The following is a 17,665-nucleotide window of genomic DNA, read 5'->3' on the forward strand; positions in this document are numbered from 1 at the left end:
GCCTAGTAGAAAAACTGTAACATCAAGAACCATAGGTAATGGGGCTGGGAGAATGACAACACAAACCACATAGTGTCTAAAACAGACCTGAATCTGGCAGCTCTTTGCTCACAATTCAGTGCTACCCTTTCTCAACTGTTTGGAAAATGCAAAGTTAAACAAAAATAGATACATTCTCTTCATTTGTTTATCCTTATTTTGAGCACCTAACATATGTGGCATCACATGCCCAGGCCTTGATGTACAATAATAAACAAGACAAGCAAGATCTCTGTCCTCATGGAGAATAGTGGGGAAGTGGTCAATAAAATATTAAAAATAAGTAGACAATATAATTACAGATTCTAAAAGTGACTTGAAGGTAAATAAAGACTGTGAAGCTGTAGAGATATGAATGGGAGAGGCCTACTTTTCCCGGGGAAGTCAGGTTTTTTAAATTATAAGACTAATTAAGAACTTTTAAAATAAACTCATATGCATTGTATATATTCAAGGAAGGGAAAAATATTCAACATTTCTCTAAATTATTACTGTTATTTTCTACAGAGCATTCCATGAGACTAATTTTCCACAGAAGCACTTTGGGAAATACTGCTTTAAAATATGCTGTGTGGGCAATTTTGCTAAGCTAAACACTGAGATGCAAACAGGAAACAAAAATGTTGCAGTCATAGTTTCCATAATGTCTTTGCGTTTATCCACTTTAAAGAGTTACTCTACCCTCTCATGATTTATGATATCCAACCTCTTCATAATGTTTCCCTGCAGTGAATATCTCTTTCTATTACTTCAAATACTGCTTATCCTGCAAAACTCACCTCAAACTGTGCCCTTTCCATGATACTACATCGAAAATTCCAGGCCAGTTCAGTTCCACATTTTGTGTAACTCTTGTTTTTTTTTTTTTTATCAATTGCTTAATAAGTCTTAGCCACCAAGGTTGATTTGGAAGATCCTTAAAGGAAGGGATGCTCCTGGGGAGTGTAGATACAGTGGATGAAGGATGTAAGGCTCACCTGTATTGGCTTGGCATTCAATTGAGAAGCCATAGACTACAGGGGCATATGAAGAAAAATGTGAGGAGGAAGGTATAGGAGGGGAAATTGAGAAGAACAAGAAGGGTGCCGGCTCCAGGAAGAACAACCTGGAGAAAATTGTTAACAGAACAGAGAGCATTATAACATACTAGTGTTTGCTGCAGAATCTTGTTTCTACCTTAGTGTCTTTCTGAAGCTAAGTGGCGAGGGTGGGAGGTGTAGCTGTGGGATTCCTATGGAACAGCAGTGCTTACATGGCATTGATGCCTGTACATACATTTGATTATATTAAATTTAATTAAATATTCTGGTATTTGATTATATTAGAAAAAGTGACTAAAATGATGGGCCATGGGGTCTAAGATGTGTAAGAAACTGAAAGTGCTGAGGAGGAGGACAGGATGATAGATATGCAGTCTAAGCAACAAAGAAACAGAACTTTCACATAAAAGTCAGCAGTAGTATCAAAGGTTGTTAAGAGGTGCACTTTGGCCCACCAATAGAGTCCATTTACCTCCTACTCCCAAAGCCACTGCCAATAAATATATAAATAACAGTCTTCTTATAATGGAAATATATCTTTAAGACAAATCTTATAGGCACTCCTTCTTCTAACTAGATTGCTACCCTAAATTCTGGAGTTATCAGTGATGAGGTACAGAAATGATGGCTTGGAAGGTGCATGAGGAGTGAGGAGCAAAGTGACCCCTCCTGATCCTTCTGTACGTGCAGTGTAGAAGAACGAGGATTTCTTGAGAGGGCAATGGGCGAAGTAATGTCCTCCAAGAGAGTCAGGCCTCAGTTCATTGTTTTACTCAGCAAATATTTAAGCATCATAGACTTTTAACCAAGTCTAGTTTGGTTAAGACAAGGGGTAAAGGAAGAAGTGAACTTAAAGACTGAGGATCGAAGTGGGATTATTAACCATGGAGCTGTGTTCCAGAGGAAAAAGTGGAAAATGAAGAGGTCTGAAGAGGGAGAGGGAAGGAAGCAGTGAAGAGTCAAGATTAGAGAGAGAACAGACCAGTGCAAGGATGTGGGTATGGACAGAATACATGATGCTCTACATTTGTGATGTTATTGAAGATGCAGGAAAGTGAGGCAGGCTGGCGGCATATGCGAGTCTCAGGGCTCCTGATTTGTATTTGGGGATAATGTCTGTGAAAGTGGCCTTAATGTTTCCAGCCAATGGTCTGTGATAGTCACTTCAGGCCCTGACTTGAAGGTCTGAGTTTGAGTCTCTTAGAGCCCTGGATGAGTATGTCTTCATTCACAAGCGGTTCCTATAGTCATAAGGTCTCAGGTTATGATGCTGTTTTCAGCTCTTTATTTACCAGTATATCCAACCAGGGTATATGCTTTAAATTCTGTCACCAGTTTTCCCCTCTTCCAGCCAAGTTCTGCAACTTGACTCTGAATGCCTGCTGTCTCCACTGAATTTGATTATGTGCTATCAGGAGAATCCATCTACTGCCTGCAGCTGTTCCAGCTCCTCTCCTGGGTGAGCCCGGATGCCTAACCTGATTAGCAGACAAAGTAGAGTTAATGGGCTCTGGGGCAATCATTCAGGGAAACTGAGATGCTGTTCAGTGCTTAGATTGTCTAGACTTTCCTAAGGATACAAACAGAAATCTATTTGAGGAGGGCTCAGCAGGCAAAATTCAAGACTTTCAAGTAATGCAAAGAATAAAGCAAAGGGGGCTGAAACTAGGGAGGAAAAAATGTCTCCTTCATTTGGGACATACTTCTGATTTTTCTCTTATTTTGTTTGTTATGTCTCAGCCATTGTATTAAGTGTTTTATATGCATTATCATTTAATCCTCACAATAACCTTATGAGCTGGGGCTGTTATCACCTTTACACAGATAAAAAAAATTGAAGCCACGAGAGGGAAAAAAAAGATTCTCTGAGGTCACAAGATCAGTGAGCAGCAGATCCTGTATTAAGCTTAGGCCACGTGTGGCTCAAAATCCTGTATTCATAATCCCTACAGTATCTTTCCATTCTCCTTTTCCCCTTGCCATCCAACTTACAGCCTTACCTTCTACTTCCAGAAAAACCTGATTTTATAGTACTCTCTTGCTAAAAAACTTTTAAGCAACTTTCTATCCTCACATTTCAGTTTGGCCCACAAGGCCTGTGATGGCCTTGTGATTCCAGCATCATCACCCATTTCACCTTCCTTGAAACCTTTGCTTTGTTTATATTCAACTACTCATAACTCCCTAACACAATTTTGTGCCATACCTTCAATATCTCTATGTTTTGTACTTGATCTTTCCTCTACCTGAACTGCCTTCCCCACCATCTTCATACGTGGTGAACTCCTACTGATAGATGAGGCATATAGTCAATTGTCAACAAAGGTTTAAATATTTTTTAAATGAACAAATCAATGTATAAGTGACTACCCTTTAACACAGCTCTTCTCTAAAGTCTTCCCTGACTATTGAGTCTTCATTATTTTTCTCTACTTTAAAAAATGATATAAAAAGATTTTTATCATCTAGTTTGTCTCTTAACAATGAACAATAAAAGTAAATGGATATTTGGATATTTCTTCAAAGAGTAAGCTTCTTGAAAATATAAACTGTGTTACTTCTTTAACTCTAGTGATGGCATAGAGCGGTCTCAAGTAATACTTATTTATTTAAAAAGCAATGAAAAAAAGGGAAAAAAACTTCTTATCCCAGAATAACATTGGTAGGCATCACAAGAAGGCAGATTCTAGTTCAGTATAGAGACTCTTTAACATTCAGCTGAAGAGAAAGTAGAGAGGGCTGCCTTACAGAGAAGTACAAGTATTAGAAGATTTAGGGGATAAAGTTCCTGTACTTGATGTGAGGTTAGACAAGGCAGACTTATGATTCCATTTAACACAGATAGTCTATGATATCCATGGAAACAATAAGATAATAATAATTATTATTATAGTACTATTTCCTAATAGCATTGACCATATGCTAGGCCATTCTAAGTACTTTATAATGTATTCACTTCTTTATTCCTCTCAACAGGCCTCTGAAGTTATTCATATTATATCAATGGTATGAAAATAAAGGTAGAGTGAAGAACCTTTATGCTTAAGCAGGTTGTTCATGACTCCCCAGAAGATCCCAGAAAGAAAATGGCCCAGCACCCAATCCTGCCAGACACCCAGGAAGATTTCAGGTCCTGTGGTGTGTGCTTTCAAGACTTGGGGACTAAAGGCTGATCCAGCTCTTGGAATAAGGCCTTGTCCTGAGTTCAATGTCTTGAGGACATCCACATGAATGAGGGAGGTCTGTAACTCACATCCTCAGATTCAGTCATACATGACTGAATGTTCTGAGTAAGCACACATGCACACATACATACATACACACACACACTCTCTCATGCATGTACACACTCAACACATTCACAAACAGTATTATAGCTTCTATCTCATTCTATTTCTCTGTCTATTCTATCTCTCTATTATAGCTCCTATCTCACTACATCAATTCAAACATATTCCTGTCTCCACTATGAGAATGAGCTCTCCTGGATGGCAGGTACTACATATTGTTCATCTCTAGTTCTCCAGGACCTATACAACGGCTTATAGATGAAGTGCCAAGAATGCTTATGAATTAGACAAATATGTTTGTGAATAAATAATGTCAGCTCCACTAACATATATATTGTACTCTCTCCAGTGAAACTTTAAGTCATGCCCTGAATATATCATATTCTCAAAAACCTCCTTGCCTTTTTAAATGCTGTTCTTTCTGCCTATAATTGTTATTCCCATTCTTTTCTACATAGTGCATCTCTGTATAGAGAAGTGAGGCTTAGTTCAAATGATAGTTCCTCTTTGAAGTCTTTGTCAACAACTTCAGGATGAATTAACTGCTCTAAATACTAATTGCAGACACTGCTGTGTTTCTGATTCACTTCAAAATCCTCAGCACTAGCACAGTACTTGGCCCTGAAGAGGAGCTCAACATATTTTGTTAAATGACTGAGTTGACTTAAGAGTGAATCAATGATTCCCTTCCCATCTATCATCCTCTCTACTTTCTGTTCAGACCCCTCAGCTAAATTCCCAAAGCATCATTTTGGAGGTTACCAGAACATAGGAAGAAGAGAAGTCCCAGACCTAATGCAGTATATAAGTTTTTCTAAAACAACAGCATTCTCTAGTCATCTTCAGGAGCCTTGAAAGACAGGAGTCCTAATACCCCAGTAGACACAAGCATTTTTCTTCAAATTAGCAGAAAGGGACATAACAAAATATCATTCTTTCCAGGTTGTAAGTCTTTAAAAAGGTGTGCAAAACAAAGGGATCACAAAGTCACTCAGATATCCCCAAAGGAAGTAGCAAATTTTAAGCACCTTCTGAATCTCCATAGCTGTGCTATCTGTTTGATGTACACTACTGTCTGACTGCTAAGCACATGTTCTTCCCACCATTCCAAGGCTGTGCTACCTCAGATTTATCCAGCAACGGCAGTTATAGTCTCTTGGTTCCCTTACTTCATCTACGCAGGGGATGGAAGCAAACTGGCATGTAGTTTCTCAGGCGTATTTGAAATTGAGGTAAGATATCATTCCTTTTCCCTTCGTGAGGGCAGCTGAATCCCTCATTTGTCATCTATGCCAACACATGGCCTTTAGTCTACATTTGGCTGGAACAACCAAGGCTATCACCTAGCTTGAGCCATTTGCCCCCCTCCTTTTCCTCTTTGATGTCTGGCACAGCCAGGGACCTTGGATGGATACCCATATTCTAAATGCACCCTCCCTAGGCAAACAGGACCCATTCTAATTCCAATCCTATCTTCCTCCAAATAATTATAATAGGACTCCTGTCACCAGCACATCTATTCTTATCTCTCTCTGCACTCTGTCACAGCTAATCTCTTGGTGAGTCACAAGGAGGGGGAGAAAGAGTGAGAGAGTGCTCAGATACAGGCAACACATTTTTACACCCAGTGTCTAATCAGATTATCATCTTATCAGGGGCTGATGGGCACTCAGGGTGGGAGGAGAGAGACAGTGCTACATATTGCCAGCTGAATTTTTGATAACAAAAAGACACTGCTCGATTCTTGAATTAACCTTTTTGTCCTACACACTGTATTATTTATTTTTCAGAGTTTATATTATATGTAGGGATTTTTTTTTTTTTTTTTTTTTTTGGTCTGTGCCTTCTGGAGAAGGACACCCACACACTGTGGCAGCAGCTGCTTCTATTAATTCCAAGCCATTAAAAAAAATTAAAATTAAACCCAATTACTTAGGCTTGTTTAGAGCTGAGGAATAGCTGAGACTGATTATTCCCCCTGGTCATGGACAGCAACGATATTCCTACCTATGGTGGCTGCTGGCAGAATGCCAATGCAGACAGAAACTCCAGGGACAGGCACCCCATGCAATGAGAGGCTATAAATCACATACTCTATCTTCTCCCATCCAGATTCCTGACAGGCAGCAAGAAGAGGAGACTGAACAAGGATCTAGGAGTTGGATTCTAGTCCAAGCTCTTGGTATATTCTTCTCCCGTGCTTCTGTATAAAATGTGGTTACTAAAAAGCATCCTGTATCCTTCTTAGGGTTGTTGTGAAACTCTTAGGTGAAAAGCACTGTGTTTTCAAAACTGTCATTTGCTGGGGTATGGGATGGTATATGAGGCAGTATTAGAATTCTGGGTGCTTTGGGATTGGGTGGTAGACCATAGCTGAAATGGGTCAGGTTTGCGCTGAAGTTTTGTATCCAAATTACTTTGTTGTTACATCATGGGTGGAATAACAATAATCGTTCAGGTTGTGAAGTCACTAGACTGGAATCTCCTTGTCGCCTTGCATAGAACCTAGCATACAGAGGCACTTGATAAATATTTCAAATGAATGAGTAAATAAGTCGGTCAGTGCTGGGTTTTGAATGAACAGATAGGGCTGTGTTGAATGAACAGCTAGGGCTGTGTTCAATTCTAGCTTTGGATGTCTTTTAGAAACCCAGTCATTGTATAGCAGAACTAATGTGGGCTTAGGCTCTAATCCATTTCCATTATTACTAATCAGTCATGTAACCTTGGGACTGAGTTTCCCAATCTATAAAATGGAAATAATGTTTAGCTTATGGATTTGTTGTGAAGTTTGGAGATTAGTACCTGACACATATGGGGTGCTCAGTAAACGGTAAATGCGATACTCATCATGCTGTATGTGATGGATAGTTGGCATCATGTTCCTTCTTGGTTGGGAACGATGAATTCCAAGTTCGCACTAAGCGTGCTTAGGGCATGAAATGGACAGAGCAAGTCAAGATAGGGGGTTAAGGAAAAAGTGAAAACGGATGGGGTCTTAATTTAAAAACATGCTTATTAACTAAAAACAGTGATAACCTGTTTTCTCTTCTTGACTTTTTGCAGACCCAAAGTAACCGATATCCACCTTTCAAGGAATGTGCTCTCTGATCAAACTAAATGTATCTGGATACAGGAGGGCAGTTAGCACCTTCAGTCCCCAAATGGTGGTGTGAGGAGTATTCAAAGATTTCGTCCCTGCTGGCAGCTTGTTGTACCAGTCAACTGTGCTGTGGCTCATGCTGTAACCTTCAAGATACGTGGAGTCTCCAAGTTACTAGTTAGTGGGATCAATAGGAAATGTGGAAAATAATTGGTCAGGAGATTTTGAAATATGCCTGGGAAACAGAAACTAAGTAGTCCTGCTTATAGCGAATAGTCTGAATGCTCTTGACACATTTATCCCAGGGTGTAATCTAAAATTATGCATTTATTTTCTTGTTTAGTTAAAATTCTTGAAAAATTTTTTTATCTGTTACCCTTTTACCAGCAATGAGCTCAAAACTATAAAAGTGTATGTTTTAGGAAAGCTAACTACAAAATTTCCATTTCTCATGACATGCAATGATAAGTACATAACTTGTACAAAACGTTTGTTAGTGTTTATGATCCTGATAGGGATGTACTGATAACATGCCCACATACACATCAGAAGACACAAATCTGCTGAAGAAACATCAACATCTACTTAAATAGTTAATACTTATTTTTGAAAAACTTATGCCAAAATACTACAATTTACACATGTAAAAGCAGAAGCATAGAAGAAACATGATTGAAATTATTCTACAACAGTCATTTGCTCTAAATGAAAAGCCAGACATCAGAGCTATACTACATATAACTTCTGATGTCTGGCTTATTATTTAGAGTACATGACTATTTTAAAATAATTTTGATCATTTCCAATTCCAAGTTCCCTTGGGTATGAAGTGGTAGCTGTCAATGTCTTTTCTCAATTAGCAGAAGAACTAAAACCAGCAGTTTTGTATCAAAGTCAACAGATATATCAAACAGAAAATAATTTAACTGAATTCCAATATAATTCAATTATTTTCATCCAATTCATGTAACCAAAGTAAAGCTTTTGGAAATTCGTTCTATTGAAGCTAAAATGCTGTCTTGGTAGTACTGATACAGCTTATTCATTTTCAAAAGTTAAACATTAAAGAAAAAATTATTTTAGGGCAATATGAATACAATTGGTATTTTTTGAAATTGGTGAAAACAACATACTCGTTAAATCAGCAAACCTATTTTGGTTTGGTGAAAGCAATGTACTTGTTAAATCAACAAACCTATGGAGTAAAATTTATTTTGAATTGGTTTGAGGTGTCTACATAATTCATAATTGCATCCAAACAAGCTTCTATTTTCTATCTTCAAAATAGAAGCCATAGTTGTCAAAATGTATCCAAACAGAACTATACAATTTTTGTATGAAGCTAACATTAAACTATACATGAAAAAAATGTTTTTATAAAGTTTCAGAAAGGCAGACCACACTTTCTGTCTTTATTATCTGACATCAATGTGATTTCAGAAATTTTGAGTCTTTAATAAAGGCTCAAAATTTTGTTAATCTACATTGATTTTGTACTTTTTGTTTGTTATTGTTAATGAGACTTTTACATCTTGGGTGTCTTTTGTTCAAAATCAATTGGCAATCTTTAATCAAATATTCAATAAATGAAGCACGAAAGTGCTTCAGCTTTTAAAGCTTTTATCAATTTGCAATTATTTAAAATAAAGCCTGCAAACAAGAAGATATGACAGTTGTCTTTACAAAAGCAAGAAAGAAATTGCACAAACTAAATGGTGAAAGCAAAATTGAAATACAAGATTAAATTTTGAAATTCTATGATTTTACTTTGGGATAACAGCTTATTAGGAGAGTCTTTTGATGAAGCTCCTATTTTTAGTTGTACATTTATGTGTTGTACTAGAGTGGAATAAAATTGAGAAGGCCTTCAGTTTTATAATATCTACATTTGGTGAACATTTAAAAGAATGAAGAAGAAGCATCTCATTTGACAAATTTTATTTTATTAAAAAAATCAAAGAAAAATTTCCTGAAGGGAGTAAATAAGGAAGTAACTGTATAAATATTTGGACTGAAATATTTATATATTTCAATACTAAAAAGCTTACACCTAGGTATGTCCCTTATTTAGAAAATGTGCTCTAAGTTTTTCAGGAAGGTACCTCAGTACCTATAGAGAAAATGCCCTTTTAAGTATAGTATGTTGTATAAAGAATAATTAATTGAATGTGTCAACAGTTTCAAACTTATTCATCATAATATGTAACTCTAAGAAGATTAAAGGCAAAGGCAATGTCATCAAAAACTAAAAATCATTAGAACATATTAGAAAAAAAAATTCTTCATAAAAATATCAATGACATAGTGTTAGATATAGGTGTAGCTAAGAAACTGAGTAAAGCATGTGAATGTATGCCAAATAAATTACTTTGATTTTAAGAAAATAAATATGTTTTTAAACATTTTTGCTTTAATGTACATGGATGCCTATTAATTTTATTTTTAGATTACATTGTATTTTTAAAAATAGATTTTGAAAATAATTATTTTGTAAGTCTAATGTAATAAAATCAATTTTGTTTCAAAAAACAATATTTCAAAAAATATACACTTTTTTTTTAGTTCTCCTATTCACTTTCAGTTGGAATGATAAATTACATGGTCATTCTATCCAACTGCCAATCTGATTGCTTCTCCTGGATGTCTCAAAGTTACCTCAAATTTAACCTGATTAAAATTAATCTCCTGACATGCCCCAAATCTGGGCTTCTAAAAGTGCTCCTATCTCAGTGAATAGCTTCAACATCTACATCCAGCCAATTGTATAAACCAGAAACCTGAGTTAACTTTAACTTTCTTTCACCCTTCAATAAATACTGCCTGTTTTATTTGTCAATAAAAAATTAAAAAAATATATTGCCCAAGAGCTTCCCATGTTGGCATTTTTCTAGCTGTTGTAGAAGCAGAAGGAGAAAAAAAAGCAATTCTATGCTTTCATGGAACTTAAATTCTAATGGGAAAGAGAGATAAACAAACAAATCAATGTATAATGTAGTATAAGGTAATGGTAAGTATAATGAATGAAAAAGCAAGACAAGGGGATAGAGGGTAACATAGGGACTGTTAAATTAGGATGGCCAGAGAGGTGACCATTTAGTAGAACTCAAAGTAAGGAAATAAACTATACATATAATTGGAAAAACAGTGAGCCAGAGAGAACAGCAAGGATAAAGGTCCAAGGGCAGAAATAAGTTTCTGTGTCTCTAGGAATAGTAAGAATGTCAGTGTGAATAAGTAGGAATAAGTGATGAGGAGACTGGCAGAAAATGAGTTAGAAAGTGGGGGAGGGGACTAGATTATAGGGCCTTGTGGTCTTTGGTAAGAGTTTTATCTGGGGGTTGGGAGGAGTGAAAGCAAGACCAGTGGGTAGCTATCGTGGCCGTCCAGGCAAGGTATAATAATGGGTTAAGTAAAGGAAGAAGCTGTGGAGCGGATAAGAAGTGAGATTTGGAATCTGTTTCAAAGGTAGTCTACAGGATTTGTTGATGGATTGGATATGAAAATGTCAAAAAGTACGAGCAAAGTCAATAATGATATTAAATTTTTTTTAGCTTGATATCATTTACTGAAATTTTCACATCTCACTAAGGTCTTAAGTTCTCTAAAAGACTTTAAATTTCTCTTTCTCCAAAAGATATTTTCAATCTGTCTACTTGTCTACATTTCCTTGTTTTGGCTAGTTTGCTGAAAAAAGTATTCTAGTCTGCCCAGCTTCCTTTTTCCTACTTTTCCCCTCTCAGTTCCCTTCTCTGCATAGCCTTTTGAAAGCCTAATTGGGCCAGAGTGGTGGCTTATGTTTGTAAATCCAACACTTTTGGAGATCAAGGCAGGTGGATCCCTTGAACTCAGGAATTTGAGATGAGCCTGGGCAACATGGCAAAATTCCATCTCTACCAAAAAAGAAAAGAAAAGAAAAAAAATTACAAAAGTTAGCCAGGTACGGTGGCACAAACCTATAGTCCCAGCTACTTGTGGGGCTGAGGTGGGATAACCATCTGAGCCCAGGAGGTTGAGGCTTCAGTGAGCCATGATTGTGCCACAGCCCTCCAGCCTGGATAACAATAAAACCCTGTCTCAAAACAAAAAAAGAAAAAGAACAAAAAAGTTTAATTGGATCATGTCACTTCCTAGATTAAAATTCATAATTTCCAGTTATGCTGGAATAAAATCCAAACTCTTTTTTACTTCCTCAGATGCACCCACTTCATAGTTTTATCTCAAGACCTTTGAACACTTTTCCTTCCATTCATTCTATTCTCCATACTAACTTCTTCCTTTGCCTAGCTGGTTTCTACCCATCTTTTTTGTTTTAGCTTCTGCTAATCTCCCTCAGAGCAACTAGATCCTTTTCTCAAAGCATTATCTCAATTTATAATTATGAATATATGGTGCTTGTTTGTTTATTATTTACATGTCCAACTAGGTTGTAATTTGTATGTGGGTAGGGACAGTATCTGTTTTTGCTCACTAATGAATAATCTAGCATATGATGGTACCTGACACATGGAATACTCACAGTAGAGATCTGTTAACTGAATGGAGTGAATGTGTGTTGGTGAGGGGATAATGCCAGAGAGGAAGAGGGCTGACTGTGTGTGCCCTGCCATTTCTAGGTCCATGATTGGCTAGAAGGTTTCTTGCAGAGCTGGGTGTGGTTGGGTATTGTGGTGGAGGGGCTTCTCCAGGAAGCTATTCCATGAGTAAGATTTTCCCCAAGTTTCATATAGTGCTTCTCTCAGAGAAATGATAAAGGATTAGTCATCCACATGGCTTCCTTCCTCTTCCTCTACAGTGACAGGATCCTGCATAATGTACTATCCTGGTTTGTTTCTAGATTGCTCTTTTTTCTCTTTCCAGCCCGATACAGTTTGGCTGTGTCCCCACCCAAATCTCATCTGGAATTGTAGTTCCCATAATTGTCACATCATGGTAGAGACCCGGTAGGAGGTAATTGAATCATGGGGGCAGTTACCCCCATGCCGTTGTTCTTATGATAGTGAGTGAGTTCTCACAAGATCTGATTGTTTTATAAGGGGCTTTTCCCTCTTTGCTCAGCACTCCTCCTTCTTGCCATCATGTGAAGGACATGTTTGCTTTCCCTTCAGCTATGACTGCAAGTTTCCTGAGGCCTTCCCAGTCATGCGGAACTGTGAGCCAATTAAACCTGTTTCCTTTATAAATTACCCAGTTTTGGGTATTTCTTCATAGCAGCCTGAGAAAGAACTAATACGGTAAATTAGTATCACAGAGAGTGGGGCACTGCTGTAAAGATACCCCAAAATGTAGAACTGGGTAACAGGCAGAGGTTGGAACAATGTAGAGGGCTCAGAAGAAGACAGGAAAATGTGGGAATGTTTGGAACTTCCTAGAGACTTGTTGAATGACTTTGGCCAAAATGCCAATAGTGATATTGACAACGAAATCTAGCCTGAGGTGGTCTCAGATGGAGATGAGGAATTTTTTGGGAACTGGAGTAAAGGTGACTCTTGTTATGCAAAGAGACTGGTGGCATTTTGCCCTGCCCTAGAGATCTGTGGAACTTTGAACTTGAGAGAGGTGATTTAGCATATCTGGCAGAAGAAATTTCTAAATGGCAAAGGGTTCAAGAGGAAGCAAAGCACAAAAGTTTGGAAAATTTGCAGCCTAATGATGCAACAAAAAAGGAAAAACCCATTTTCTGGGGAGAAATTCAAGCCTGCTGCAGAAATTTGCATAAGTAACAAGGAGCCAAATGTTAATCACCAAGAAATGGGGAAAATGTCTCCAAGGCATGTCAGAGACCTTCACAGCAGCCCCTCTTATCACAGGCCCAAAGGCATAGGAGGGAAAAAATGGTTTCATGGGCAGGGCCCAGGGACCCCTGCTCTGTGCAGCCTTGGGACATGCTGTCCTGCTCCCAGCTGCTTCAGCTCCAGCCATGGCTAAATGGGGCCAAGGTACAACTTGGGGCATTGCTTCAGAGGGCACAAACTCCAAACCTGGGCAGCTTCCATGTGGTGTTGGGCCTGTGGGTACACAGAAGTCAAGAATTGAGGTTTGGAGACCTCTGTCTAGATTTCAGAGGATGTATGGAAATTCCTGGATGTCCAGGCAAAAGTTTGCTACAGGGGCAGAGCCCTCATGGAGAACCTCTGCTAGGGCAGTGTGAAAAGGAAATGTGGGGTTGGAGCCCCCACACAGAGTTCCCACTGGGGCACTGCCTAGTGGAGCTGTGAGAAGGCCACCATCTTCCAGACCCCAGAATGGTACATCCACCAACAGCTTGCACCATGCACCTGGAAAAGTCACAGACAACGCCAGCCTGTGAAAGCAGCCAGAAGGGGGATTGTACCCTGCAAAGCCACAGGGGCTTTGGCAGCTCTAAGGCCATGGAAGCCCACCTCTTGTATCAGCGTGACCTGTTTGTGAGACATGGAGTCAAAGGAGATCATTTTGGAACTTTAACATTTAGTGACTGCCCTACTGGATTTCAGCCTTGCATGGGGCCTGTTGCCCTTTTGATTTGGCCAATTTCTCCCATTTGGAAGGGGTGTATTTACCCAATGCCTTACCCCCAGTGTATCTAGGAAGTAACTAACTTGCTTTTGATTGTGCAGGCTCATAAGCAGAAGGGACTTACCTTGTTTCAGATGAGACTTTGTACCTGGACATTTGGGTTAATGCTGGAATGAGTTAAGACTTTGGGGGGCTGTTGGGAAGGCATGATTATGTTTTGAAATGTGAGAATTTGAGATTTGGGAGGAGCCAAGGGAGGAATAATATGGTTTGGCTGTGTCCCCACCCAATCTCATCTTTAATTGTACTTCCCATAATCCCCATATGTTGTGCAAGGGAGCCTGTGGTAGGTAATTGAATCATGGGGGTGGTTACCTCCATGTTGCTGTTCTCATGATAGTGAGTGATGGTCTTATAAGGCACTTTTCCTTCTTTGCTTGGCACTTCTTTCTGTCATTATGTGAAGAAGGATATGTTTGCATCCTCTTCTGCCATGATTTTAAGTTTCCTGATGCCTCCCCAGCCATGTGGAACTGTGAGTCAATTAAACCTCTTTCCTTTATAAACTACCCAATATGGGGCAGTTCTTTATAGCAATGTGAGAACAGACTAATACACAGCCTCATGAGATAAGAGATTTTAAGCAGGAGTATTCATTGTCACTGAACCCTAACATGTGAGGACCTGCTGTGAGATTTTTCAGCTTGTAGACATAGAGCTAAGCTTGGTTACTAAGAGGGGTGGGGCAGTGGTGCTGGTTTTTAAGATCTCAACATAATGACCCCCAGCACAAAGTGGTTACAGATTGTCCACCTGCACACACTGAGTGGGGTCATATAGGCTAGATATAAACAAGGTTAAGTGTGCTTAAAAACAGACAAAGAACTATAGGAAAATAGGACAATATAGAGCCCTATGTGATTTGTCATCTCCCTGGACCCTTGTCCTCCCTCCACTTCCAATCTCAGTTCAAGGAATGCTTGTTCACTGAACTGAGCCCCTAGTAGAAAGACTGAAGAATAGATCATGAGAGTAGATTCAAGTGATCTGGAGTCCAAGAAAGCTAGGAAATGGGCTAACTTCCAGGTTGTCAAATCCAGGGAACTTAGTCAAAAAGTAATGTGAAAACTGAGTTGGTCCAAAAACTAGGTTTCCAAACTCAGCAGGGGACAGGGAATGAGATAATGAGGTTGGAGCCAAGACTGAGTCAGCAGCTGAGGAAGTAGACTGCCAAGGAGAAGAATGAGGAGGGGCAGAAGGCATAAGTAGCCAATGACTTTCAGCTCTCCTGGGGGCGAAGGTACAATCACAGTCTGAAGTAGATGAAGATGTGATCAGAATCAATGAGGAGGGGAGTAGGATTACTTAGCAGAGATGACATACCATGTTCCAAGCTAGGTCATGCAGAAATTATTCTCTCTATGAGAAAGGAAATCAGGAGTGAGAGCTAACCTACCAGGAATGAAAGGTTGGCATAGATACATGGGGAAGCAGATGAGGATCTTGAGGAGGTATCCCCTTGAATGTCAGTCTCCAGACAGCAGGTGAGGAAGCCAAACCCAGTCCATTGCTCCATGTGAAAAATCAGGTATGAGATCTGGGCTGGAGAAGCAAAGCACTGACTGAAGAACGATATGGCACAGCCCTGGGAATGTCTGATACAGAGAAAGGAATTCCTACCTAATGGTGCCAGAAGAATTATGTAGTAGTGTGACCAGCAGGCTGGATTCAGCAACAAGCATCAGATTATCAACGTCAGAACAAGTAGAGGGTTTGGAACTGAGATTGACACAGAAGTCAGAGGTAAGGGTAAAGCAAAAGCCCACAATATAGGTAGGAGGCCAAGTAAGGTCAAGCCACTTGTGATTCTTGGAAAAAAGTCCTGAGGATAGAAGGAGCCTTCATCTTGTTGGCAGAGCCTCTTACTGTCTGTAGGATGGGACTAACCCCCAGATATATCTAGGAGTAAGTCAACCAGTGACCTGAATTGTCAAACCACTGGAGCCTACCAACATTTAAATTCTCTAGAGCAGGGGTCCCCAACCCCTGGGGCCATGGACAGGCCACACAGCAGGAGGCGAGCTGTGGGTGAGTAAGCATTACTCCTTGAGCTCCACCTCCTGTCAGATCAGTGGTGGCATTAGATTCTCATAGGAGTGTCAACCCTATTGTGAACTGTGCATGGAAGGGATCTAGGCTGCACACTCCTTATGAGAATTTAACTAATGCCTGATGATCTGAGGTGAAACAGATTCATCCCAAAACCATTTCCACATCCCCAACCACCGTCGGTGGAAAAATTGTCTTCCACGAAACGGGTTACTGGTGCCAAAAAGGCTGGGGTCCGCTGCTCTAGAGATTCTTTATACGTCAACAGTTATGTATCTTTGGTCTCGCTTCCTCTAGGAAGTCCTCCTTCCACCTAGATTAGCTATGCCCACCCCTCACCCTCTCTCAGCTCCATGATCACTTTAATACCCTATCACAGCATGCATCATACTTCATTATGACTTACTATTGCTCTTCTTTTTTCCATTAGAGTAGGTCCATGTTTCTATTTGTACACTATGAATCGCTAGTGGCTAATCCAAAGTCTGGTACATAATAATCACTAAGTACACACTTTGAATTCATTGAATTAATGAATGCATGAATGAGAGTGTTAATAAGATAGGGAGAAGCAACAGATAAGGTTGTAAAGGAAGGTGGAGGCCATAGGATACAGCATAACATGTAAGCCATGTTGTGGAGTAAAGATTTACCCCCAAAGAAGGGAAGAGATACAGAGGATTTTAATCATGTTCTCAATGACCCCTTATACACAAAGGCCATTGGCACCCAAGGTATCACCACTGATACCCAGTTAGGCTATTCCTTCACTGAGTAACTGGTCGAAATGCTGATTCAAAGGAGTCAGCTGTGACATCTTGGCCTTCATCACATGCACGAATGCCTCTAAATCAATTTCTCAGTGCCCATCATCTGCCTGTGTATGGCATAGCTTCCTTTCTACACCACTGATCTTCACACAGTTAAAAATTATGTGAAAAGCTTTCATACTTCAGTAGATTTATTAATCTTAGAAGCTCTGAATTCACGTATTTCACAACCTCCTACTTTTTAGGGTTATTATGTTAATTAAAATAATAACATGGACTCAGTAAAGAGCTTTTGGTAATTGAAATGAGTAAATGAACTCAGCTACCAGCCTCCTGAAATTTGGGAATCAGAAGTATAGGAGGCAAGGAATATTTTTTTTTCATATTAGAAAAGCATAATTGTTATTTGAAAGACTTTCTTCGCAATCTATTTGGGAAGTCTATTAAGCCTTTATGCTAACACCTCTGTACACTTTTATAGAGATAGAGAACTCTAAGGATCACCCAGTGTAGTGTCTTTCAACCATTTTTCTAGTTACAAAATGCTTTCTTTGTAAGAAAGCTAGCAGAGAAGCACAACATGCAAAACCAAACAAACAGGTAAATAGAATTTGGATGGCAAGAAACATGGCAAAGGGGTCAGGGGGTTAGGCTTGATCTGGCTCAATCTTTTTTATTTTATAACTGAAGCCTATAGAGATAAATGATTGGGCTGAAGCCACACTGGAGTTTAGAAGCAGAGCTCAAGAACTGTGCCTCCGATTATATTAGTTTTGTTCATTCATCAAACAAATATATGTCAAGTACTGTTCTTGATGC

At 39.2% G+C, this 17,665-nt stretch overlaps 1 protein-coding gene across 1 annotated transcript in view; it reads right to left on the minus strand.

Moving 5' to 3' along the window:
- Nucleotides 1-17,665, minus strand: part of LOC105533368 (cytosolic carboxypeptidase 6-like) — a 673,407-nt gene that overhangs the window by 467,332 nt on the left and 188,410 nt on the right.

This window comes from Mandrillus leucophaeus, unplaced genomic scaffold (genome assembly GCF_000951045.1).
Source record: "Mandrillus leucophaeus isolate KB7577 unplaced genomic scaffold, Mleu.le_1.0 Scaffold1248, whole genome shotgun sequence".
Classification (NCBI taxonomy): domain Eukaryota; kingdom Metazoa; phylum Chordata; class Mammalia; order Primates; family Cercopithecidae; genus Mandrillus; species Mandrillus leucophaeus.